Here is a 27,721-nt window from a genome sequence, read left to right on the forward strand (position 1 = left end):
CATTTTGGGGGGGGGTCAAGACATAATTCAGAATCATAATTATTAATAAGCAAACGAGGTTGATAGCCTGTTTGAAGAAAATGATTTGGAGTTAAAATACTAAAATCTCTGTCGACAGAAGCAATATAAGTGAGGGGTCTGTCATTTATTGCCTTTTTCACATTAGAAAGTGCAGTCAGAAATTCAAAATAATTCAACTTTCTTCTGCCCAATAGTTTCCTCAAACATTGCTTGACAGTTTTAATTAGTCTCTTCCAGGTTCCCCCTTGCCAGGCAGAGTAAAGGGGAATTGTTCAATGGATGATGTAAATGGATTTAAATTCTTCCTTCAGCGCATCCAATTCGAGCACATTCGATAACAATATTCCGGATGCAACAAAAGATTTTGTGTTATCAGAATATACATGTGTAGGGATATCAAATAAATTGGTAAACCTAACAAAGGCCAGCATGGGGTACTCATATCTGACAATAATTCCAAGTGAATTGCATGTAAAGAGTAATATATACATTTTAACTTCTACCCCTCCAACTTTTATAGAAAATTGACCGGTGAAATCCACACCGACTTGTTTAAATGGGCGAACAAAGTTCACCCTATGTGCAGGCAATAGTGACCCTGCAGGTACCTTACAAGGCAGAGCATTTATTCTTTTACATACAAGGCAAGTACACACACAGGTTTTTACGGCTTGTCTCCCTTGAGGGATCCAAACTCCAGAGCCTTAACTTACTGAGGGTTGAATTAACCCCAATGTGGCAACAGTTAAGATGAGCTTCCTTAATCGCCAGTTTTGTTAAATGATTTTTTTCCCAACAAAAGGGGAAACTTGACCTCGAAGGGCAGAATATCCTACCTCTGGTTCTAATTAACGCATCTTTATCAAGGAATAACCCTAAGGCAATTACCCTAGGACAAGGCACTTTACCGGAAGTTTGTTTCAAGTAGCCTAGTTCATGAGAGAAGCCCCCCCCCCATCTGCGTATTAGCAAATAACAATAATTTGGCCCTATTAAAATTGTCATCACTATGGTGACGTGACAAGTCATAAAATTTCAACACTTTTTCTAAGACGCTGATTGCCTTTGATAAGCTGGAATATCTTGTAATATCCAACGGGAAGGTATTTTCAGAAGGACGTGTCTCCTGAGAGTACAAACATGATATGATTTTTTTATTAGTTTCGTTTAGACAAGGTAAGGGTGAGATTGGCCAATCAATGCCATCTCTATTGAGACATTCCAGGCCATACATCCAGAAATTGAATAACTTGAAAAATTTAGAAGTGTTGATACCTTTAGTTAGAACATCTGTCGGATTTTCTGACGAAGAAACGTATTTTAATTTTGGTAGAACGCCAAATTTAATATTAATATCTTCTGAAAATTTTTTGATTTCTGCCATCCTGTTTTCAATGAATATATTTTTCTTGAATCCTTTACCATTCAGGACCCAGAAGAGGGCAACCTGGGAATCAGACATCAGGAAAAAATTATCAATGTTAAGGGGCCCCAGAGCATCCAAAACCTGAGGGGCTACCTTAAGGGCTAAAAACATAGCCAATAGTTCCAAAGTGGGAAGTGACTTCTCTTTAATTGGGGCAACTCTGGCCTTTGCGAACAACAGAGAACAATACGCTCCCTGTTTCGCATACAGGGTGAATCCGTACGCGTTTTTCGACGCGTTACAAAAACAAATAAATTCGACAATGATTTTCTGACAATACACGACTGGGAAATTCAAACTTCCCCAAATCATTTAGATCCTTGGCATGGGTTTGCCACAGCTTATTGAGCTCTTTGGGTATCCTCTCATCCTACGATAACTTGCTTTTCCAGATCAAGCTGACAATGATCTTCCCCTGTATCATGATGGGGAGAAGCTTAGATAAAGGATCATATACTCCTGATATTTGCAAAAGAAGCCCCCATTTGGTATTGACCTCAAGGTCCACTAAACTGAGAGAAAGTTTGAACGTGTCCCGAATAGGATCATATAGGTATCCCAATACCTTCTCAAAGGCTGGGAAGGGAGAAGAAATAGTTTCATCCTCCAACATTTTATCTTGTATCTTAGAACAGTTAGAATTGCAGGATCGCAAATCAAATCCCGCCTCTGCTACGAACATTGTTATAAATAGCAACTAGGGACTCTCCATCACAACTGGTGGTGGCAAGATTATCCACATAAAAACTATTGGAAATAGCATGTGATGCTGCATCTTTTGCATATTTTTCCGCATAAAATTTCAAAATGAAGTTCAGAATGAAGAGGCTAGCATTCAACCCAAATATAATTGTTTTGTACCTGTAAGTACATAATTTGTTACCTTTTTTAAGGAAAAAACAAAATCTGTTTTTATCCTCTTCTGATTTAAGGTGAATTTGTAAAAAGGCCTTCCTTATATCACCTAGAAAAACATATTCATTTTTCCTGAATCCCAGCAATAAATTCAATAATTTAGCCGTTAAGTTCACGCCCATGTAGGCAGCATCATTAATTGATATCCCCTCTCAACGTTTCTGGAACAAATTTTTGTCGTCACTCCAGGTCCCTCCTTAATAACGGGTCTGTGTGGAGCCCAAATATAATCTTCATACTTCCCAGATGGGACAAAAAACTGTTCCACCATTCCTCATAATCCTCAAACACTTGGAGGTACTCATTATACATTTCCTTCCTTTCTAAGGACTCTGCCACTCTCCATTATCTTTAAGGAAGGCACAAAGTAACTTTTTACCCGTGGGATACTATCATGATGCCACGGTAAATTTACATAATATTTTCCCTTCCTCCCATACGATGGAGTCTTTAAACTCTTCTATCTTCTCCTTGTCCACGGCAGATAACTTAACCTCTTCATCGATTCCTAATGAGTCGAGAGTGAGCAACGTCTCTACCCCTCATTCCACTGTGGATTCAGAGAAGAAAGGCTTCAATCTGTCCTCATAAGAGAGTGTCAGATTTAGAACAAAATTGATTAAATAGCTGTTGCATTGAGGAAGGGATTTCACAACGCTATTAAAGGGAGGCGATTCTATCTTATTCCAATCTTTATTCAAAAAATGTTGGCTCTCGCCAAACGGAATTATGTAATCCTCGTGTAGCCATTAAGACACTCAACTAATCTAAGATTATTTAATTTACTCAGAAGGTCCAAACCACTAATCCCTTTAATGGAAGTTCCGTTTAAATTCTTATAACCGGGACAGAGCTGGAATCCTTCTTGAGATAAGTTATTAACAACTTTATCAAAATTATCAACTTCGAATTTTAAATTCAAATCCCTGGAAAATAACGCTGAAAATTTCAAAGAATTTTGATCACCTAATTTTATAGATATATTGTACTCCTGCAATCTCAAGGAGTCACTGCCAATCAACGTGTTCACAGCTATATCAACCTTCTTGTGGTTTTTGGTTTTAGCAGAACACAATTTAAATAGAATTGCCTGGGCGAAAAACGATCGTTGACTCTCAGTATCAATCAAACAGAAAAAATAGATTGGTCGTCCCTGTGCTTTCATCGATATTCTAAGGACAGGAAAAATACTGTTCTGTTGTTCAGAATATGTTGTTCTGCCCACAAAGGACTTATTTCCCTTAGGACACATAACACTAAAATGGCTTTTCAAACCACAGACTACACAAGGGTAAGGAAATCCCTTAATTTCACGACAAACTGCATCTGAGTGTTCACCCAGACACCGAGTACATAATTTCAATTGTTTGGCCCTTCAGCATTTTGCATCAAAGGAAGGAAATTTACTACAGTTCTTAATTGAATGATCTGTAGCTTCGCACAGCTTGCATAATGAAATGGCCTTCACCTCACGTGGAGAAGAAGACGCCATATTGGATTTCATCTTAGATGAAGAAGGCGCCAATTTTGGCGCGCAATTTTCCCGCCGAACATCGAGCGGAGCGGCTAATAAATATTCCGTAATTTCAAACATGTGGGACCTGATAATAGGAATCTTTCACCACTTCTACTCATCAATTCTCTCCTTATAACATTAGAACATTTAGCAAATAATATGTGGGCTATCAATGCCCCTGAGGTTCCACCCTCAGTAAAAAAGTCGGTTCCATAAGACTTATCAAGTTCTGTCAAATCTCTTTTAACTTTTTTGAGAAATGACTTCAAAATTTTTAAATCCGTTATAAGAGATGAGTAATTTCCTCAAAAACCCGACTTTTAATCAAATCAGAGTTTAAATATTTTTCCCTTAACAATTTCAGGGCTACATCATAATTATCTGATGTTACATCTAGACTGGAGATTATATCAAATGCATCTCCATCCGGTTTTGATTAAGCACTAACAACCTGTCAGCCTTATTCAAACTATCAGTACAAAATTTGAATTTGTTCTGAACGAAAACTTATCATCTATGGACATTCCGGAAAACCTTGGACAGTCCAATTGCATTTTCACGGGCATAACCGTCGAAGGTTGAATAACTTGAGGGGCATCTAATTTTAATTTTAACAAAAGCAATTTTTCTTCGCTTTCCAAAGAAAACCCTTCCTAAATCTTGCAAAGATGCAATTTCTCCTTATCTGGAGTCTTGATTAGAATTAGGTCTGTCAGATCGTCCAGATTCCTTAACCAATCTCTAATTACTGTTTCTCGGGACCTTAAAATATCTGGTGATGGGTTGTTAACTTCTAACCACTTCACAGCACTATTTATGCCAAGCCTTTTGGCCTCCCATTTAGTCCTTAGTTCTTTTAGGACCATATTTCGTCCCTTGAGAACAATTAATAAAATAACAGAGATATAATTATCTGCAAATATTTAGGTGGCGAAAACCACCAATATTATTCTAAACGGAATTGTAATCACAAATAAACCACGCTAATGAAATGGCCGCCAGCAATTATCGACCTCAAAATTAGGGCAAAACTCTAAGGAATATCTCAAGCTACACTTTTATAACCGAATTTGAAATTCCCGAGCGACACCAAGGATGCCTGAAAAAATGGGGGGGGGGGCGGTTAAACCCTTTCTATCCCACTATTTTTTTTAAAGTAAATTTAAACTCATATTATTATTTGAAAACTGACAACATCAGCAGAACAATTTAACATCAGCATGGCATTAATCACAAATCAAACATTTATCTCAATTACAAATTAATCAATTAATTTAAAAATTAAATTAATATCCAATGTGAAGATAAACATCTTCAAATATAGTAACTTTTACATTTAAACATTTAAATTACGGGAAAAAATATCATTAACTCTACTCCTGTTTTTATTTTTTTTTTTACATCTTCAGAATTTGAACCAAGGCCAGCCCCCCCCCCCCCCCCCGCAATTTAGTCACGTACAAATGATCCTTGTGGGATCTTAATTCGGAAAAATGCAATTATAATACGCTAGTAACTTATGACCCCAATTTCAAGGTCGAATTAAATTATTATCTTACGCAATTTCAAAAGTAAGAAGAATTCCACTTTTTTTTCTTACTTACTTTTTAAGAGTGCAAACATATCGTCAATCGAAATTTACTAAGTCTTATTAGTTTTTAGCGACAGAAGTTAACATTAACAAAATAAAATTACTTTTCTGATTTAACGAAAAAAGAAAAAATATTTTATCTTTTCCTTCTTTTTTATAAGTTAACAAACTACGGTTTCTAAGAATTACGTTAAAACTTATCAACAATAATTTGCGCAAATTTTGGAAAAAAATAAACAGGAATCTGCTCGTCTTAAATTAAGAATTTGCACAAATTATATAAACTAATCATTATACAGAACTGAGAATATTTAAAACTAGTCGCCTTGCATAAAAAAAGCAAATTACGTCTGCCAAAATAAAAAAGAATCATGTTTTGCAAAAAGAAGAGAATGTAAGAAATTATTTCTCACATCCCAATTTCCTCCTGGCAGAAGCAAAAGAATCCAAAAATACAAAAGCCATACTTTTCAAACTCAAAATTTATTCAAAAGTAACAGCAATGAAAGTTTATTTGATTCTGGTATTGTCCGTTTGCAAAACGGTAGCCCGATTTGCCTGCACACACCTGGAGCCTTTTAGTATGAATTCCTATTGTCAGAATGTTAGATCATTGTTCCTTCAAAAAGGATCCATGATGTTCATGGTAAACTCGGCGTGAATGTTGGTGCCTATAATTAGGCATAATGTGAGCCACTTAGGACTCAAGATGAATTGAGATAAGATCGAATATTTGGTAAATATTCATAAAGAACAGTTCTTGAATTTCATCCTTAATTTGGATAGATTTAGCAGGATAAGTTGTCTCTGCCTATAGAGATGTGGTCCTTCGTTCACCAACTGTTTGGTGTTCATGAAGGAATTGTCTTAGCTCCCTCCAGTGGGAGCTGCTGGATTTGAGTCTATCCCCTTGCTGAGTCCTGTGTAGACTGAAAAAAAGAAAGCATTATACAAAAGCGCACCAAGTGAATCACCTGACACATTCAAATTTAAACCAATGACAGCCGACCACTAAACTGTGAGGGTGGCTGAACAAAAAAATGGCTACTGTATATGGAATTCCTCACAAAACCATTGTTTTTCATCTGAAAACTCCATTTATTGACTACAAAATTTCGTCCTAATAGTGTGGAAGCGCCAAAAAATTATAAAACAATTTTCACAAAACTTTTAGAAAACTAGAATACAAATAAAGAAAAAAGCAAAAAAAATATTCATTACAAAGTAAGCTTCCAACTTTCCAACTCCCCAAAAAACTTTTACAATTACAACTTTTACAGGTTTTCGGGGATGCTGAAACGAATATATACTTTAAAAATGGCGCATAAAAATAATTTTCATGATATGAAGGAATTAGTTTTTTCGAAATGTGGGAATCACTTTTCTATATAAATTAATGTGGCCACCTAGTAAGGTGGAATTTTGTGTGTGTGTGTGCTTTTTTCTGCTTTCATTTTTTAATAAAGACACTAGGACATTAAAGAACAAAAATAAAGAAAAATCTGTATGCAGATACGTGTAATTCCTTATGTTATCAGTGGTGACCCTTTCTGTATGCGATTTTTACCGCAAAAAAGTAGTTTTCGGAATATTAAGCAATCTAATTCCTTACGTTATCAATGGTGGCCATTTCTGTACACGCAAGCATGCACATATTTTTGCCGCAAAAAATAATTTTCTGGATATTAAGCAATGTAATTCCTTATCAGTGGTGGCCATTTCTGTACGCGCATATATTGTTTGCGGCAAATTTAAAAGCGATATTCGTTTTCAGCATACCCGAAAACCGTTAAAAGTCGTTATGTTAAAGGTGATTTGGAAAGTAACAACAAAATAATTATCACCAGGTGGCCAGAAAGTGGGTGCTCATTTTACGTTAAATTTATATAGAAAAGTGATCCCCACTTTTTCAAAAAGTAATTTCTTTATATCATGAAAACTATTGTAAAGGTTTTTTTTTTGGAGTTGGAAAGATTCTAGACATTGGCCATTTATTTTTTGAATAACAAACAATTGATAGCAAGCAAAAAATTTTATGATTTTTTTTTCTTCTTTTTCATTTTTATTCAAATCAAGATAAATATTTACATATTTTTATAATAAAACAATGATAGCAAACAAATGTTTTGTTTATGATTTTTTTTTTTTTTTTTTTTTTTTAAGCGGTGGAGGGGGAATGTATTAGGGTTAAGCCGCTCAGCGTTTCGGCACATTCCGGCGTTTTCCGTAAACAGCTCGCTCGATTTCGACAATAGCACGGTTCTTATACTGCATAAGTGTGGGGACTGGTAAATAAATAGAAGTACGCATGCAACCGGATGTTAAGTCGTCGACTGCTAAATGTAAAATTTGGTTCAATAAAAACATCTATTGAATTATTTTCTGTAAATCTTTTTCATCACAAGTAACTATTTTGGAAAAAATTATTTTAATTTTAACTGGCATAATTATCTTGGATTGATTTGGGGAAGCGCCTAATAATTTACTAACAAAACGAAACAGTAATTATTTGATTTAACTTTCGGCATCCGATTATCGTCAAGCTTGTTTACAAAGACTTTCTGCGGTACTGACGGTAGGCAAATTTTAATCTACGGATGACCAGCAGTGTATATAATGCACCTCAAAATATAACTTCTATAATAAAAAATATTTTTGTTTTTGCCCTCCCCTCCCCCAATAATAAAATGTTATACAAAAATATAACTTCTATGATAAAAAATATATGGTGCATATTTTTCTTCGTCTTTTTTTTTTTTTTTTTTCAAATTTTTTAGCGGATTATCGAATGGACACTAATCTACAGATTATCAAAATAAATTAATTAATTAAAGGGTAATAATTAATGGTCAATGTGCGATCAACTAAAGACTTATCTTTTAAAAAGTTGATTTTTGGGGGTATTTCGGGTCTGTATACACTGGTCGTCATATTTTGTTTTCGCGCGTGCGCAAATAACTGAATGCGCGTGCGAAAACAATCATGGCGACCAATGAAAACCATATGGAATACAGATCCGAATACCTCTACAAATTATCTTTGAAAAGTTTTTAGCTGGTACTCTAGCTCACATTGACTGATTATTGCCCTTAGATTCCTTTACATCCTTTATGTAAAAGGGGGGTGGGGTGTTCTCGTCGGGTGGTTCCAATATGGAGGATCGGTTTAGAAATTGTGCAAACATGTATACGAAAGAGTTTTCCTGTTAATTTAAAAATTGTAACTGTTGTATGACGAAACTTGAAGATTGCGTATTAATAAAAAATCGAGTCAAAAAAAGAATTCGTCCAGACAAAACCTTTGTAAATATGTGACAAAACTTGAAGATAACCATAAATATGTATAGAAATTAATCGGAAAGGGGAAATCCCCCCCTCCAAGGATCAAGCTGCTTAAAAATGGCTAAATTCGCGAAATTTTGCTAAAAAACATTGATTGGTTCTAAAATGGGTGCTCGATTTACTAGAACGTTGCATTAGAAACTGAGCACCCCTATAATATTTAAAGATTGACTGTTTTTCATTATTTTGTTTTGATAATCTGGTAGATTAAAGTCCATTCGATAATAATCCGCTGAAATAATTTAAAAAAAAAAGACGAAAATAAAAATATTGGGGGGGGGGCACGTACACGTGAACCAAAGTATATTATGAATATGAACTGAACTGCTTTTTTTTTAATCAAATGTTTTTCCAAGAGTAAAATAATAATATAATTTTTATAATAATTTTATGATTTCTAATTTTAAAAGTTCATAAATGTTTTTTTTTTGTTTTTTTATTATTATTATTATTATTATTAAAACAGCACATTTCATAAATATAGTTTTATTATAAAAGGTTCTATTGTTTAAAAGACTAATATTTTTTGTAGATGTCTGGAAAAAAAGTGCATAATATATTTTTATTATTTTTGATGAAAACAGCACATTTCATAAATATAGTTTTATTATAAAAAGTTCTACTGTTTAAAAGACTAATATTTTTCTTTCAGATCTTTAGAAGAAAAAAAAAAACAGTTTATAATATATTTTATAATAAAAGTTCTATTTTTCTTTGATTAAACACACCTCTTGTGCTTAATTTTAAACAAAAATAAAGTTCACAAATATATTTTTTTATTATGAACGTTATATTTTTTATGTTGTAAAAGTTTGATTTGACTTTTATTTAAACATAGTATTATTTTACTACCGAAAAAAAAAATCAAGCTTTTAACGATAAATTATATACACTGTTGATCATCCGTAGATTAAAATTTGCCTAACACCAGCAGAGGGTAAACAAAGAATGCTTAACGATAACCCGATATCTCATTTAAATGATTTATTTGGCAAAACAAAACAAAAGAGCTGAAACAAATATAAAAAAAGCCCCCCCCCCCAAAAAAAAATAATAAAATAAAAAAACTTCCAAACAACGCAGGGTAACAAATAATACTTTTTGAAGGATGGGACGGGTTTTTTTCAACCCCTGCCTGCTCCTTTCTCCTCGATGTTTGGAGGATATATTTTAAAAATCAAAAACGAAATTCTTTTTGTATTTTTTATTTTGTCTCCATTTTTCCCATAGTCATCGTTTTGTAAACTAAACAAGTTAAGATTTAAAATAAAATATAACCTTAATCAGAGAGAAATATATTTTTATTTGCGCAATTCATTTGTTATGCGATTTCATTTGTTAAAAATGACGGCAGCAACAAAAGGAAAAGAAAAGATAGTAGAATTAACGTTGGCAAGTTTATAAACGGTGTCAACCGGTGAAGGTTAAAAATAAGTACTTTCTTATATAAAGGCCTACTGCGATTGACGTTGCGTTAAATGGTGTGGTTTAATGGTAAGAGGCACGGACTGTGTGCTCGGCGTGCATCATTCTAGTTCTATCGAATTAACTGTGTAATTTTTAGTTATTCCATTGGGAAAGGTATGAATCCATACGTCATCTTTCCAGTTATTGATTTAATAGTTGGGTAGATTGGACTCTCGAGCCCTTTATATGCAATAAGAGGAAAAACTCCAAAGTAACGCTAGCTTTTATCTGTTTTTGGTTCCCTGACAAAAGGAGAGTGAACCTAAAATTCACCCTTGCTCGTTCGTCCGTTTTTCTGTCCGCACTTTTCTTAATAACTACGACATCGAATTTTTAAAAATTTTGCACAAACATTAAACATGATATGAGTAAAAAAAAAAAAAAGTAACAGAACGGATTTTCTGGGAAAACTCCGGTTGCCCCCTTAGTAGTGCCTTTTGGGTTAAAATGGCTAAAATTGACACTTTTATGCTTATTTAAAAAAAAATTAAGGTCTTGGATTTTTATAAAACTTTCTGAAAAGTTGTAACTACTTGATTTCTGTATAATTTTGTGTGTCTATACTTTGCATTCACAATAACTCTTGGGTGTACCCACTAAATTTTTGGGACTATTTTACCATATTTGTTCAAAATTTTCTGTGTATGTCTATTTAGCAGTTTTGCATGGTGTTGAACTCAAATTTAAATATGTTAAGGACTTGGGGACTTTTGGGGCTAAATGGTGGGGGGGGCAATGATGGACTTAGTCATTTCTTTTTTTGCATGGTGCAGAACTCAAATTTACATATGTTAAGCCTAAAACTGAACCGTATGTTCATTTTCACCAGAATTTGACGTCCCTGGGGACTTTTGGGGCTAAATGGGTGGGGGGCAGTGCTGACTTTAGTCATTTTTTTTTTTATTCCTCGTTCACTGTGCGCTCACGGGGAACCATGCATGCTTCACTCGTTTTTATTTTTTTTTTAATTAATTATTATTTTTTTTACTCTTATTAACTCCAAACAATGGACATTGCCACTTGTATGTAAGGGACTACAGTTTTGGAGCATATCTACAGTGACATGATGCAGGGAGTTTAGCAAGGAGATTTCTATTTGCATTACATTTAAACGCCTGTGTTTCAATAGAGTCAGGGAAGCAGGAAATCGGGGAGGGATTCCAAAATCTAGCAGTTTGAGGGAATTAAGTATTTGAGTAGAAGGTTTTTCAATATCTAATTTTTTTTTTTTTTTCAGCATCTAGATTTTTACAGTCAAGGAGTGGAATTTTGCTGCTTTTTGAGTAAATTGAAAGTATTTACATTGAGGTTGTACAAGTTCATGAAAGCGCATTCCATTAAAATACTTGTAAAACAGCCACAGAGATGCAATATCGCAGCAATGGAACAGGAGTTGGAGTTGGCTTGATAGTGCGGGACCTATTAGGTTGGAGGGTTTTTTTAGACCCTGTCTAAGAGGGAAGGCTAGTCATAGATGCACTAGTCCAGATATGGCAACAATACTATAAGCATGGATGAATGATAGCTTTGTAGAGATACACAATACTGTCAGGTATGTGTAATTTTCTAGTACAGTAGGAAGAGCCCACCAGTCCACCACCTTTGCAATGGTGTCATCAGCAATTATGCCCATCTCAGAGACAATTTCATCAAGGAGATTGTTTATTTTTATTTTGTTTACGTTTATCTGCTTATTGTTATCTAATAAGTATATAGCATTCACACAACTTCTTGCATTCTTACATGTTCTCTTCGATGCCGGACTCTCAACCAGTCCTAATCTCCCAAATTTGTTGATTTTAATGCAGATAATTCATTCATATACAATTTAATACATATCAAACCACACGCCTCCATGATCCTTAAAAATTATTTCACATACAAACGTGCCCAGATCATCTCTAGGGCTGCCAGACACAGCTGGCTATCACTTTATACCGCCAGATACAGCTGGCCCTCTGTACATGACTAGACATAGTTAGCCCTCAATACACAGTTAGATACAGTTAGCCCACTCTACACTGCCAGACACAGGTAGCCCTCCATATATGGCCAGACACAGCTACCTTTCCGTTAACAGCTAGACCAAACTAGCCCTCTGTCTACGACTAGACACAGCTAGCCTTCACTACACGGCTAGACACAGTCAGCCCAAACCAGTCCTCCATTCACCACTAGATCAAACTAGTGTTTCACATTCTTGTTGACTTTCAAACATAAAAAAGTCAGAGTAATTTAATCTTCTCCATAATACAATGACGATTTTAAAAAGTCTGACTTGAATCGTCATTTCATCTTCATAATATGACACCTCTAATTTTCAAAAGTCCAACCTGAATCCTAATTTAATATTTTCCATAACATGATGACTATAGTTTTCAAAGAGTTCAACTCGAATCGTAACTTAATCTCTCCATTAAATGTTTACTTTCAATTCTCCATAGCACAATGACAATTTTCACAAAGTCCGACTCTTGAATGTGTATTTAAAATTCTTTATAACTTGATGACAATTTTTGAAGTCCAAACCTCAAAACATATTTAAAACTCCTTCAGTTCTTGGCGAAAATTACTTGTAATCTAATAAGATAAAAAGAAGGATTGATAGCATTCACATGACCTATTCTATTCTGTCAGGTTCTCTTCGGTACCAAATACTCAACCTTCTCTTCTCTTGAATTCGTTCTTTTTAATTTTGCTAATTCAGTCATAAGTAAATTCACGCATATGAACCACATTTATGCTTAAAATCCAACATAAACAAATTCCTGACAAACCGCTCCCTTGAGTAAGACACTCTATCAAATCTCCAATACTAAGGATTACTACAATACTATTTCATTGATTACTGTACACGCAATAACCCTTATCCTTGAGTGGACTCCGGGCCTTGATAAGTGGTGACCCCCATGTAAAAAAAAAGAAAAAAGAAAAAACGTTGTTTAATATTTCTCATTGACATCAAATTTTTAAAATGTTGGTTCAGGAGAGCTGCAGTTAGAACTGTGCAACGCTTGCTTCACTACATTGTCCCTCAAGACTGGAAGCCCCCCCCTCCTCGCACTTTTTTTTAAGTAGCATGGTGTAATAGTTACAAATGTGAAAAATTTCCCCCACTCTTTATCTGTGCCTAAATCAAAACGTGGATTCCATGAACAAAGCTTCTTTCTTAGAACTGCACGCCTGTGGAACTCTGTTCCGTCTGCCTGCTTCCCACCAGACTACAACTTGGATGTCTTCAAGTCCAACGTTAACAAATTCCTAATGAACCGCCCTCTTAAGTAAACGCTTCATCAAATCTCCACACTAACGTAATGTACTTGCAATAACCCTTATCCCTTAGTGGCTTCCGGGCCTTGATAAGTGGTGATCACTGTGTAAAAAAAAAAAAAAAAAAAAAATGTTGTTTATGAGTTTGGAGAGTTGGGTTTGAATTCTGTGGAGGGTCTCTTACATCATCTTGAATATCCTTGAAAAAAGTATGAATCCATGCCTTTTTGCTAGGAACAATGTGTAGTATTTGTTCTGAACTCAGTCATTTCTCTTTTTTTGCATGATGGAGAACTCAAATTTACATATGTTAAGGCCTAAAACTGCACCGTTTGTTCATTTTCACCAGGATTTGACGTCCCCTGGGGACTTTTGAAACTAAATAGGGTGGGGGATGCTGAAGTTAGTCATTATTTTTATTCCTCGTTCATTATTTTTATTCCTCGTTCATTGTGCACTCACAGGGTGGGGGCATGCATGCTTCACTGAGTCAGTAAATGAGAAATCTTTCTGGATCAAGCCAAATTTTATTTTTGTCCAAATCTAAGTTGTCCCCTAGAGAGCTGAATTTTCTACACATTAAAAAACAACCTTGTGTCTAGCTATTGGAATGCAAGTAAATAAGAACTAGATAGTCTGCTCGGTTTTCTTCGGAACATGACATCAACAGCCGTAGTAAGCCAAGCGTTGCCAAGGAAATTAAGCCGAGCATCGCCAATGAAGCAAGAAAAGAAAACTTACCTTAAATTTTAAGTTTTATTAACTGTAAAGAAAAATGTTATGACAATATTTTTTGTTTTTTTGCTATATATACACATATATATATATATATATATATTTATATATATATATATTTACATAAATAACGTTAAAGGTTTTTTTTGTTCAAGAAAAGGTTCAAAGGTAAGCCAAATAAATACTTTCAAGGAATTATTTTTGTAAAGTTTTTTTTAGTTTTTTTTTTTTTCAAGAAAAATTGGAAAAAAAAAATTATTTTTGTATTTTGGGGTGTTATTTTTTGTTTGCTTTTTGAGGTGTTTTTTTTTTTAATTTTTTTTTTACAAGGAAAAACCTGAAAACTAAAAATTGTTGAAAAAAAACTGGGTGGGATAGTTTTCTTTCTTTTTTTTTTTCATATTAAAACAAATGTTGTTGTTCTTTCCTCAGGCCGTTGTTTTATTAATGGTGTGCATAGATCGTATTCCGCATTCGCACTGGAGGTTGCTCGCTCGAACGTCCACAAGTAGTTATTGTTAGGGTTGTGAATTCTGTGATAGAAGCATTGATTGAATATTAAAATAAAATATGTATGAGATATGTTTGAAAGCCAAATTACAACAGAATATTATGAAAAATAAACAAATATTGATTTGTTTAAAATTAATATTTCAGAGTTATACTCGTTTCTCAGAATTTTATACATTTTTTCTTTCTTTTTTTTTCTTTTCAGTGCATTCCTTCCTGCATTTCAAAATAACACATAGACAGACAACATACAGACTTTTACTAACGAATTTTTTTTTCTTTAACTTAACATCATGGCAAAAAAGAAAAAAAAAAAAAGGAAAACAATGTATAAATTCTGAGGAAGGTGTAGAACTGAAATATTAATTATAAACAAATAAATATTTGTATATTTTTCATAATATTGCGTTGTAATTTGGCTTCCAAACATATATGTATTTTATTTTAAAATTCAATCAATGCTTCTATCACGGAATCCAGAACTCTGACTTTAATTTAAAGATATTTTTCTTACATACCAGACATGTTCTTTCAAAATGGTCCCCCTATTCCCCCTATTTAGTGCTGGTCAAAAAATTGGAAGACTGCCGGCCCCGAGGTAAGTCTTTCCTTTTCGTCCGTCTCTCTTACGCACCCACACAGCACACAAACACGCGGGCGCTTGTCTCCTGGATGCACATTACACTCCCCCCTGATCTGATGATCACATAGGGAGCATTTTGAGGGTAGCCTTTTAGTGCGTGTGCTTCTGCGAAGAGGTACATTCACTGTTTCAGATTCAGGCTCTGGATCTGGTTCCGCCTCATCAGACGAAGTATCACTATCAGTCTCTGGAGGGGGCTCACTGAATCCGTGTATCGGCAGCTCATCACTGGACGCGTCACTGCTTTCACAACCATATTCATAACAGTTTCCAGGCCTCTGGGGATGGGTACATTCACCAGTTCGATGACATTAGGGTAGACATGCCCTGAAGGACTTGTTGCGTTGATGATACTCTTCTCTTGGATAAAACTATGGAATCTGCTTTCTGGCACACAGTGTACTATATCACCCATTGCAAGAGAAATGAAATCATCCTCAATCCTGATAAGTTTCAATTTGCAGGCAATGAAGTCGAATTTTATTTTAAAATTCAATCAATGCTTCTATCACGGAATCCAGAACTCTGATTTTAATATAAAGATATTTTTCTTACATACCAGACATGTTCTTTCAAAAATGGTCCCCCATTCCCCCTATTTAGTGCTGGTCAAAGAATTGGAAGACTGTTCTGGTGATTAAACTGGTGAGCTACTGTCCACAAATCTACTATCACTTTTGAGGATGCTCGTCGCCAGAAGCTCACTGTTCCGAAAGATCAACACCAGAAGGCATCAGCAGCAGTAATACAAAGTACAGACTTTCGGTACCCTCTTCTAACAGATCTTGAACCTCCAGTCTGGGGTTGTGCAGCTGCCTCTGACAACACAGATGAGTTGCTAAAGTGAAACATCTTTGAGCATGACGGATTACCAACAAAAAAAAAAAAAATAATTAACTAATCTATTCTTTGCTTCCTTTGTTCCAGCTCATTTGACTCATTGGTCCAGTGGTCTCATCAAGCCACTGTTTTGATACCTCATTGTAATACAGCTTTCTATTCCAGTAGCTTATTTCCAAAAACTGCAAGTTTGTGAAACTCTTTTCCTGATGACTGGTTTCTTCCTACCTATATCCTAATTTTTTTTCAAGACTAAGGCCAATAGGCATCACCTATCATTGCAATAATCATCTTGCGTTCTTATGAACCCCGCCGGTACGTCGCATCACCCAGTAAGCCCTTCTTCAGTGCGTTGGTGGAATCGTCCTTGCTGCAATGTCCACAAGGCCGGATCTTCTGTGATCGTCTAGAGATTTCGTCTTCGGAGATACCGGGTGCCCGTTGATGGAAGCAGTTTCACAAGTAAAAAAAAATAATAATGAAAACATCAGCACATCAGCAAAGATGATTATTGCAATGATAGGTGATGCCTACTGGCCTTAGTCTTGAAAAAAATGCTAGTTTCTTATATTAAGTGGTTTCATGCTTTTCAGTTCAGCATTCCTCCCCCCCCTCCCATTTAGCCCCAAAAGTCCCCAGGGGACTAAAAATCCTGACGAAAATGAGCAAACAGTGCATTTTTAGGCCTTAACATATGTAAATTTGAGTTCTGCACCATGCAAAAAAAGAAATGTCTAAGTCCATCATTTGCCCCCCGCCTTTCGTCCCAAAAGTCCGCAAGGCCTTAACATATTTAAATTTGAGTTCAGCACTATGCAAAACTGTTAAATAGACATACACAGAAAATTCTGGACAAATATGGTAAAATAGTCCCCCAAAATGGAATTTTTTATTAGCCCTAAAAGAGCCCCTGGAGCACCCCCAAGAGTTATTGCGAAGTATAGACAAACAAAATTATATAGAAATCAGTTAGTTACAACTTTTCATAACGTTTTATAAAAATCCAAGGCATCAATATTTTTTTAATAAGCACAAAAGTGTCAATTTTAGCCATTTTAATCCAACAGGCACCTCTGGGGGGGGGGGACCAGAGTTTTCCAGAAAATCCATTCTGTTACTTTTTTACTCATATCATGTTTAATGTTTGTGCAAAATTGAAAAAAATTCCAAGTCGTAGTTATTGAGAAAAGTGCGGACAGACGAACAGACGAGAGTGAATTTACAGGTCCTTTTCATCCTTTTGTCGGGGGGACCAAAAATATTTTTTTTATATATTTCTGGGTTAATTGTCCTATTTAGTTATAATCTATAATTTTACTAATCTATTCCTTGTTTCCTTTCTTCCAGCTTGTTTGACTGATGCGTCCACTGGTCTCCATCAATTTTCTCCATCTCCTTTTTAGCTTATTTATTTCTCTCATTCCCTTCTCATCCTATATTGATTTTTTTCATGGATCCTGCCTTGGGTATAATATAGATGATAGTTGTCTTTGTAATCTACCAAAACCCACATTTGACCTCAATATAATTTTAAGTGATGAATGAAAAAAAAAATGTGCAAAATATATGGTATGAATTTTTGAAGATAAAAGGTTGAAAATGGGTCACTTTTTAGCAAGTGCTAAATTCGCTAACATTTTTAACAAACAAAACACTACATTTCTGAAGTTTTGAAAGGAGTATTGGTTATTTGTATTATTTGAAATCTGCGGACTACTGTTCTCATCTTGAGTGTCATTTGCACAACATTTCAGTCAGTATTACCTTCAACCTTCTTCAGGTGTATCTTGTTGGCAGTGTTTCTGTCAAACTCGGGAATTTGGATGGAATTTAAAATGGAACCAATTATTTACTTTACAGGGTGTAGAGAATGGGGACAACCGATGAAACTGGTCGGAAAAAAGTGAAACACCGGTCGTCATCCGATGTTATAAATTCAGCGCTAGTCTTAGACTCGGCAGACTTTACATGGCGCTATGCACAGGATTTATTTCTACGGGATTATTTTCTTACTGAAATTGGAATAGCAATGGCGTCAGGACAATGCGATGAAGAACATTACTTGCAATTCGTTCATCAGTTGATAAATTTACAGAAAAAATATGAGCTTCATGCTGGCAGGAAAAATGTCGAACCGACCCTACACTAAAAAAACAGACAGATCTGTGATTGAACATGGTTACACCTACAGAGACTGGGCATTATTCATTGACACATGGACCCAGTACAAATAAATGTGTGGTTTAACCAACCTTCGTGGAAATACGCAACTAGTTAAGAATAGCATGCTTGAATGAGGTAAACAAATCTTTGTTCGAACTAGTAGGGCCCAAAGCTTTCAATATAGCCACAAAAGAATAGTTTCTATGGCATATACGACTCGTTGCAGTGAAAGGTCTACATCAAGAGGTGAATAGACGTAGATTCCACAATACGAGACAGCAAGAAGGGGAGGGTCCTGCATAGTTTTTAACAAAGCTTCGGTCCCAAGCAAGGTTTTGTAATTTTACTGTCCAGTGTTACAACAAAAGCTGCCAGACTATAAACTACCTGGAGGACATGGTGGTTGGTCAACTCATAGATAAACTTGCAAATACAGAATACCAGTGCAAGCTGTTAGCCAAAGGCCATATTTTAACAATGATGGAACAGATATTTCATAAACTGATTATTCTAGAAACGACAGGTACGTTAACTCCTCACTTGCAAAGCAGCCTAAATGAGCGTTTCATGTTTGGCTCAATGAGATCTGAGAAGAAAAGATCTTGGGAGGCAGAGGAACCCAGAACCTCTTGAAATAAACCCTGTGAAAGGTGTGGGAGGGTATCATACCCCAAAAGGCCAAAAAGATGGAAGAATTGTCTGGCGAGGGAACTCAGATGCCATAATTGTGGAATTACTGGACACTTGCAAAAAAAGGGTGTCAACGATACCTTCGATATCAAAAGCTGACATGTCAATCTCGAATAATGGGATAGCACCATGTGGATGGCCGCAAAATAATGATTGAAAATTATAGGGAACATTTGGAACAACGGTTGCAGGAGCATTTCAAATCAAGTGTATTCAATACCTGTCCCTACCAACCATTACAAGTGATGTCAGCGAGACCACTGGATACAACATTTGCGCTGGGAGTGAAATAATCAGCTGCGTGCACACTCATTCCTGTACCCCATCATTGGAAAAATAAGGTGAAGGAAGATTTAGATAGGGATGTTGTGTTGGGCATCATCGAGCCAGTACCATCAGGTACGCCTACGGTCTGGTGTTCGAGGATGATGATCGCACCAAAAAAGAGCGGATCACCCAGAAAGATGGTGGATCAACAAAAATTGAATGTCACAATAATGAGGGAAACCCATCACTCTGTCCCCATTTAACCAAATGCCTGATGTTCCCACGTGAACCCAAAAAACAGTTTTAAATGCATGAAATGGATATCACAGTTTACTACTCTCCCCAATAGCCCAATACACAACCATATTCATAACAGTTTCCAGGCCTCTGGGGATGGGTACATTCACCAGTTCGATGACATTAGGTTAGACATGCCCTGAAGGACTTGTTGCGTTGATGATACCCTTCTCTTGGATAAAACTATGGAATCTGCTTTCTGGCACACAGTGTATTATATCACCCATTGCAAGAGAAATGAAATCATCCTCAATCCTGATAAGTTTCAATTTGCAGGCAATGAAGTCGAATTTGCTGGGTTTTTTTTTTAATAACTGTTGACAGTGTAAAGCCAACTAAAATGACTGAAGCCATTCTCAACTTCTCAATGCAAACGAACATCACCAGCATTATATTATCAGAACTATAGGGAAAAGTCAAGGAGGAAATTAAGAAAAAATACCTCTTTAAGCCATGCCATTTCAAAGCTAAATGCTTCTCCCGGCTTCCATACTCCTTCTTTGCCTATTAGTCAGGCGCAGAGATACTATCACAGTGATTCGACAGAAACACCCATTGGTAGATCTTGTTTCTTGTCTAGGGCAATGAACGCCGTTTCCCCCACTCCGACACACCTCACCCCTAAAGCTGGGCACTTGAGAATGCTTGAGTACCACATATGCCTGAGCAATTAGATTGGGTTGACCTTCCTCTGATGGGTTGAGGGTACCGGATTGACAGTTACTGGCTGCTGTTTCCGACTGGTAGTACAGGAGCCCCAACTCTTTGGTAGCGCTTAGAGCGGCTGTTCCATCAACAGTTGAATAATATCGGGATGTTTGCAGTGCCATGGCGCGCATGGAAAGGGACCCTGCACTCATCCCCGGTGGGCTTTCCTGAGGCCACAGTCCTAGTTGATGGAAGGTCAGCTGATGGTCTACTTGTGATGCATGTGTGATATTCTGCATAACCTCCTGTTCGGCTTCCCCTAACCCAACTGAAACTCGTTAAAAAACATGATGACAGTACAATCTAAAAATAAGCTTAAACCAGGCTTAGGGACAAACAAATCCAACTTGCCTCCTCCCTTCAGGCTTGCATTCACAAATATCCGTGGGCTTAGAACTAACTTAGCTGATCTTGAAGCATTTCTCCTAACAAATACCCCGGATATCTTAGCACTAAGTGAGACTAACCTACACTCCTCCATCCCCTCTAACTACTTTAACATGCCTGGATATCTCCCACTCTGCCGTAAGGACTCTGACAGACATATGCACGGACTTGGAGTTTACATTCGTAATACCCTTCCCTTGACTAGAGAAACAAACCTAGAAACGGATGATCAAGCCTTTATGTGCTTTAGACTAATCATGCAACACAACATTAGCTACTTTTACTTTCTCTACCGCTCTCCCTCGACCTAAGACTGCACCATAATAAACAAAGTATCTGACAGCATAGACACAGCACTCTCCTTCGACACTAGCGCCCAAGTACATGTATTTGGTGACTTTAATGTCCATCACAAAAACTGGCTTGGATTCTCTACTTATACAGATGCAGCAGGCAGCGCAACTCATAGCTTCTCTGTATCTCACTCCCTATCGCAAATTGTTACTTTCCCAACCCGCTTCCCTGATCAGGGAGAGCAACACGCATCACTATTAGATCTGTTTTTGACCACAGTTCCTGATGACTGTGTAACGAAAGCCGACAGCCCACTTGGGAACGCTGATCATGCGGTAATAATGGTTGAAATCGCCCTAAACTCCAGACCCAAAACTGAAGAGCCAGTGCTCAAAACAACAAGATATTATAAAAAGGCTGACTGGGAAGCTATCAGAGATCTTATCAGAGACGCCCCATGGGGAAATATTTTTTCTCTTCCTGCTGAACAGTGTGCAACTGAGACCACTGAATGGTTCAAAACTGCAATCGAAGCGCATGTTCCCATGCGTAAATTCTATAGCAAGCCCCACTCTCCCCAATGGTTTACTTCGACTTGCGCAACTGCCATTGCTCAAAGGCAGCATGCATTCCGCAGGTTTAACCGACATAAGTCCAGTTCAAACAGACAAAAGTACATAGAAGCTAGAAGTAACGTTAAGAAAGAAATAGCGACAGCTAAGAGGGAATTTACGGAAACCACTAAAAAACGCATCGAAGCACAAAAATTAGGAACTCGTGACTTCTGGAAAATCTACAACAGTGTAGTAAATAATGGGCAATCAACAATTCCCCCACTAACCGACAATCACGAGGTTCTTTGCTCAGCAACCGAGAAGGCTAACATGCTTGCCAGTCGGTTTGCCTCCAACTCTACACTGGACCCTCTAAACCACCCCCTACCTGACTTTCCTATGCGGACAGACGCCACGCTAGACGATCTGGAAATCACCCCTGCTCAGGTGCATGCTATCATAAAAAACCTTGACACTTCCAAAGCATGTGGACCCGACCTCATCCCAGCTGTGCTATTAAAAAAGTGCTCAGCCGAAGTAGCTCCAGTTCTCTCCAAACTCTACAACAAATGCCTTAATGAAGCTTGCTTTCCGAGCTGTTGGAAAACTGCTTCTGTGGTACCAGTATTCAAGAATTCTGGCGAAAGAACTGACCCATTAAATTATCGCCCTATTAGCCTCCTCCCACTTTTTGCCAAAATATTTGAGACCTTAATTAACCATGCTCTAGTCCAGCACCTTACAGATGCTAAACTTCTGACCGACCATCAATATGGATTTAGACAAGCCCGTTCCACGGCAGACATCCTCACTGTAATCTCTGAACGCATATACCATTCACTGGACAAAGCGGGAGAGGGCAGAGCGGTAGCTCTAGATATATCTAAGGCTTTTGACAGGGTATGGCATGAGGGTCTCCTCAGGAAGATTAGATCTTACAGTATCACTGGTAGAATACTTAACATAATTAAATCCTTCTTAGATAAGAGAAAAATCCAGGTTGTCCTCGACGGTCGTACGTCTAAACAATATAATATAAATGCGGGAGTGCCCCAGGGATCTATCCTTGGTCCTCTGCTGTTCCTGATATTCATAAATGACCTCCCCGACAAAATTGCCTCTGAGATGGGTATATATGCTGATGACACCACACTCTATAGCAGGCACGACAGGAAAACAAATGAACATATATCTAAAGTAATGGCATAAACACTAGAGGATGACCTCAAATCAGTAGTGGAATGGGGACAAAAATGGATGGTAACGTTCAATGCCACCAAGACAAAACTGGTTTCATTCAATAATTACAAGAAACCTTCTCTACCACCTATAGCAATGGCCAACAACTCTTTAGCTGAGAGTACGTCTTTCAAGCTCCTTGGCCTAACGTTCACAGGAAACATGAGCTGGAGCAATTACATTGAGGGCATTGCCAGGGCCGCTGCGAGGAAGGTGGGCTCTCTCTACCGTGCTAGAAAACTTCTAACACCCGAAAGTATCCTGTACCTCTATAAGGCCACTATTCGCCCATGTATGGAGTATTGCTGTCATATTTGGGCCGGTGCATCGGCTACTAGTCTCTCGCTCCTTGACAGGGTTCAAAAGAGAGTCGCAAATCTGATAGGCCCTAAACTGGCATCAAAACTTCAGCCTCTGTCCCATCGTCGAAACGTTGCATCCCTCTGCCTGTTCTACAAGTATTATAATGGTGAATGCTCTGAAGAACTGCAAGCACTTGTGCCCCCACGACGTGAACACCCTCGACAGACCCGACAAGCTACAAAATCCCACCCCCACACTGTAGAGATCCCTAGATGTTAAAGATCTTTCTACTCCAGTAGTTTCTTCCCCAGAACTGCTAGACTTTGGAATTCCATTCCAGGTCACTGCTTCCCCAACTGTACTGACATGCATAAGTTCAAGTGCAACGTGAACCAACATCTCGCTGCCCTAATTCCTACATAGTACCCCAGTAGATGTTTCCCCTGATAGTAGCCCCCTACATTAAAGTGGCAATGTGCCTTGTTTGGGGTGAAAATGTAATAAAAAAAAAAAAAAAAAAAAAAAAAAATTCAAGTAACTTGATTATGTAGCCGCCTTCAGCCTCAATCACCGCCTTGGAGTATGCCTTTTTCACAATACAAGTGGGGGCTTGGTAAATACTCGGTGGATGGCGGCTATATCGACATATGACTGAATGAAGTAGACCAGCAGGTTCAGGTCAGGGAGGGAGGGGGGGCAGTGGGAGAAGGGTCAAAGTCGTAGCACTCCTTCTAAAGCCAAGCCTTGGTCTCTTTGGACTTGTGGGCCAATGCCAAGTCTTGCTGCCACACCCAGGGTCTGCTAACGGCCACCTGATTGCACCTGCGGATGATCACACTCTTCAACACATCCAGCTACACTTTGGTGTTGACTTAGTTTCAATCCAGCTTCGAAGATGTGAGGTGGCATGATATGGCCCTCACTTGAAACCACACCAAGGACCATAACCAAGGCTGGAAACTTTGTTTTCATCACCTTGAAACATTGTCCCTCAAACATTGAACTGCTCGGATTTGCATTTGGAGGATGTTAACAATGATCCTGTTGTCATACTTTGGATCAGTAGAGAGCATGAGTTATACAGTGGCGCATCTCTGACCTCACTCGTGTTACTTTCAGACATGATAGAAGGCTTCTATCGTACTTGGGATTTGTGCACAACTGGCCAGCTAGTAGATAGTCTACAACAACAAAAAAAAGAAGGTTTTTATCAAATGGAAATGGAATCATGTCGTTTTTTCTATGGCAACAATTTTATCATTCCACATTGTATAGTACCTAATATTTTCAAATAGTCACATATCTGCTACTGGCCAAGCTCATCATTGCTTAAACTTCAGTGAGCTAACAACGTGTGTCAACATGAATATGCTGTACTGATTTCAAAATACATTTTTCAAAAGCATCAAGGGTGGTGTTTAATGATGGACCGTTTTCATATATGATTTCAAGTTTTGTGTTATATCGGCTCAGGCAGCAACTCCGACCTGATTTCAGATGCACCAGGTCACTTCTTTGACAGCATTTAGCTATGCACATCAGCATTGCAAAAAAGATTGCATTCTCTTTTTCTGTGACAATCTTCAACCTTTCTTTTAAAGACACATCAGCAGGTATCAGCCAATAAGAACTGCTCCTACTCCTCCCACTCCCTCAAAATGTGATCCCACTCTCAATTTTTGTTTCGAATTTCTATTTTCCATTGGTTTGCATTCAGGTAAATTGATTTTTCTATTTCCCTCTCATTTTTAACTAATAAATTTAAATTAACTCTTATATTGGCAACAGTTCTTAAAATTAATTGTTAACCAATCATATTTGATTATTTAATGAAATCTATTCATTTAAAATGTTTCACCACTCAGTTATGAATTTAAATTGATGACAAGAAAAAACAAAATACAAATAAAAATGCTGTGCCTAACTCACACAGTGTTTTTTTTTTTTTTAAATTTATTATTTTCTTTTTCCCCAAATGTTCTAACAGGTATTACCATTTTGGATTGAAGTGGACCTGAAAGCAATGGTAACGGAGAGGTAACTCCACATTTCCCATATCCTTCACGTGGGACATTACCACTGGATGTCTTTTAAAGACATACCCAGGAACAAAACAGATAGGATTTATTACAAAATGTTTAAATTTATATCTCATAAATACGTTTGTCATTTTTTTTTTTAAATAGAAATTGCTTCATAAGCTATGAAGCCACTTGATGTACGGAGCTAACATGAAAAAAAAGCTGATTATTGCAAGGACAGGAGACCTTAGTATTGAAAAGACCAAAGCTGTAGGTAGAAGGAAAACAGTGAGCGGGACGAGAGTTCCATAACTTTGCAGTCCTTGGTTGGTTAGTTGGTTGTTTTTGTTTTACGGCATATCAACCCTTTTTGGGTTATTTAATGCCAAATCCAAATATTTTGAAGAAAAATTTTTTTTAATAGAATATATTTGTTGTTTTCACGTCGGTTTCTATTTAACCCATAGTTGGGACCCTAACAGGTACTACCACTCCGGGTCAGAGTGGACCTGGGAGCAATGGTAATTAAAGGGTGGCTCCACACTCCCAAAAGCCCACAAGCTGGGGCCTCACTACTGGATATAGTTTAAGGTCATATCCAGGACCCCCATTGAGGGACTTTTACCCTCTGCAGGGGGGGGGGGCAGTCGGTGTATTCTAATGCCCCACCGACAGGGCCTGCAGTCCTTGGGAAGAAGCTACTGGAATAGAAAGCTGTATTACAATGAGGTATTAAAACAATGAATTAGTGAAAACCACTAGACCAATGAGTCAAACGAACTGGAGCAAAAGAAGCAGGGAATAGATCTGAATTATTTCATGCAGAAATGAGAAACTTATTTAAATCAAACTTTTTAATATAAATATCAAACTTCATAACAAATTTTCTTCCAATCAAACACAAAACCAATACTTTACTCTACTTCTACTATAGAACAACTAGCGGGAAGGTGAGAGAGGGGGATCGGTTGGTTGGCTTTGCCAGACCGTAAAATATGCTTCAATATATTTTAATTTGTGCAGAGTTTGTATTTATTATTACAGAGCCAATTCTCTATTATATAGTACTGATTTCAAAAGCAAAAAAAAAAAAAAAAAACTTGGATGGCATCAACTAGAATCGAAACCAAAACATTTAGCCACTTTTCCTCCTTTAGCACTCCAGCCCTCTTCTCTTAACATTTTTGCTAACCCGACAGATAGATAAGAAAGATTTAAAATTAAACCACTTTAATAGCTATGATAGAATTTACGGTCCTGGATATGATCTTAAACTATATCCAGTGGTGAAGCCCCAGCTTGCGGGGTTTGGGGAGTGTGGAGCCACCCTTTAATTGTCATTGCTCCCAGGTTCACTCTGACCCGAAGTGGTAGTACCTGTTAGGGTCCCAACTATTGGTTGAATAGAAACCGACTTGAAAACAACAAATATATTCTATTAAAAAAAATTCTTCAAAATCTTTGGATTCGGCATTAAATAACCTGAAAAGGGTTGATATGCCGTAAAACAAAAACCAACCAACCAACATAGAATTTACAAAATGCACAAAACTAATATAAATATGTTGGCAAATCGAAATAAGCAGTTTGCATTTCAACTTGCAGACATATTTCTGTACACGTTATTCATTCATCCAAACAAAGATTTTTTTCATTATAAACAATCCTTGCTGTGTGATTATTATTTCCTGTTAATTTCAGTGTTATGTGACCAGTCGTTTAAGAGTTTATTAGTTAAATATTTACACATACATAGATACATGTAACAAAGTCACTGATGCTGGTAGCCATCTGCACGATATGATGTTACAGCAAAAACGCAATTGGGCGGAGAAGTGGCGTTCATTGAGTGGTGTTCGAGATGTGTTCAAAGAAGCAACGGTGTTCAAAGTGGTGTTCAGAGAAGCATGTGTTCAAGGGGGGTTCGGGGAAGTGGTGTTTTAGGCATGACGAGAGAAGCACATGTTTGGGGTGTGGGTGACATCACAGCAGAGATAAAAAGTTACATGTGGCTGGAGAAGGAGAAATGAACAGTTTAAATATTTTTTTTTAAAAATGTGTTGTTGGAAATACCAGACATAAAGGCTTTTGTTAAAAAACAAAAAAAAAGTTGAGTTTTTTCCTTTCTTCTATTTCCTTGCAATGCAGTCTACAACGTGTTGGGTCCACTAAAATGTAATTACACAATTAAAAAATGGTGCACAATGTTACACACACATATACATATACATCTACTTTTATATAGATAAAACTTACTCTGGGAACATTAGTAGATACTAGCTATGAGGCGAGCGGATATCAGAAGATGTTGTTTGAGATAAATAGCTTACCTTTCTTTGTTGTTTTTACTCATTTCCTTGCCCCATATAAGACATATTGCTACTTGGAATGAGAGGGGTTACTATTCAGGATCGTGTCTAGTAGAGGACAGAAAGGAGTTGAGCAGCGAGAAGTCTGTTCACATTAAATCTATTCTGTAGATTAGTACAGGAAACAGAGAGGGAACTCCAAAGTCTAGCAGTC

Source organism: Euprymna scolopes, chromosome 5 (genome assembly GCF_053919585.1).
Source record: "Euprymna scolopes isolate OS-2025 chromosome 5, ASM5391958v1, whole genome shotgun sequence".
NCBI classification, from domain to species: domain Eukaryota; kingdom Metazoa; phylum Mollusca; class Cephalopoda; order Sepiida; family Sepiolidae; genus Euprymna; species Euprymna scolopes.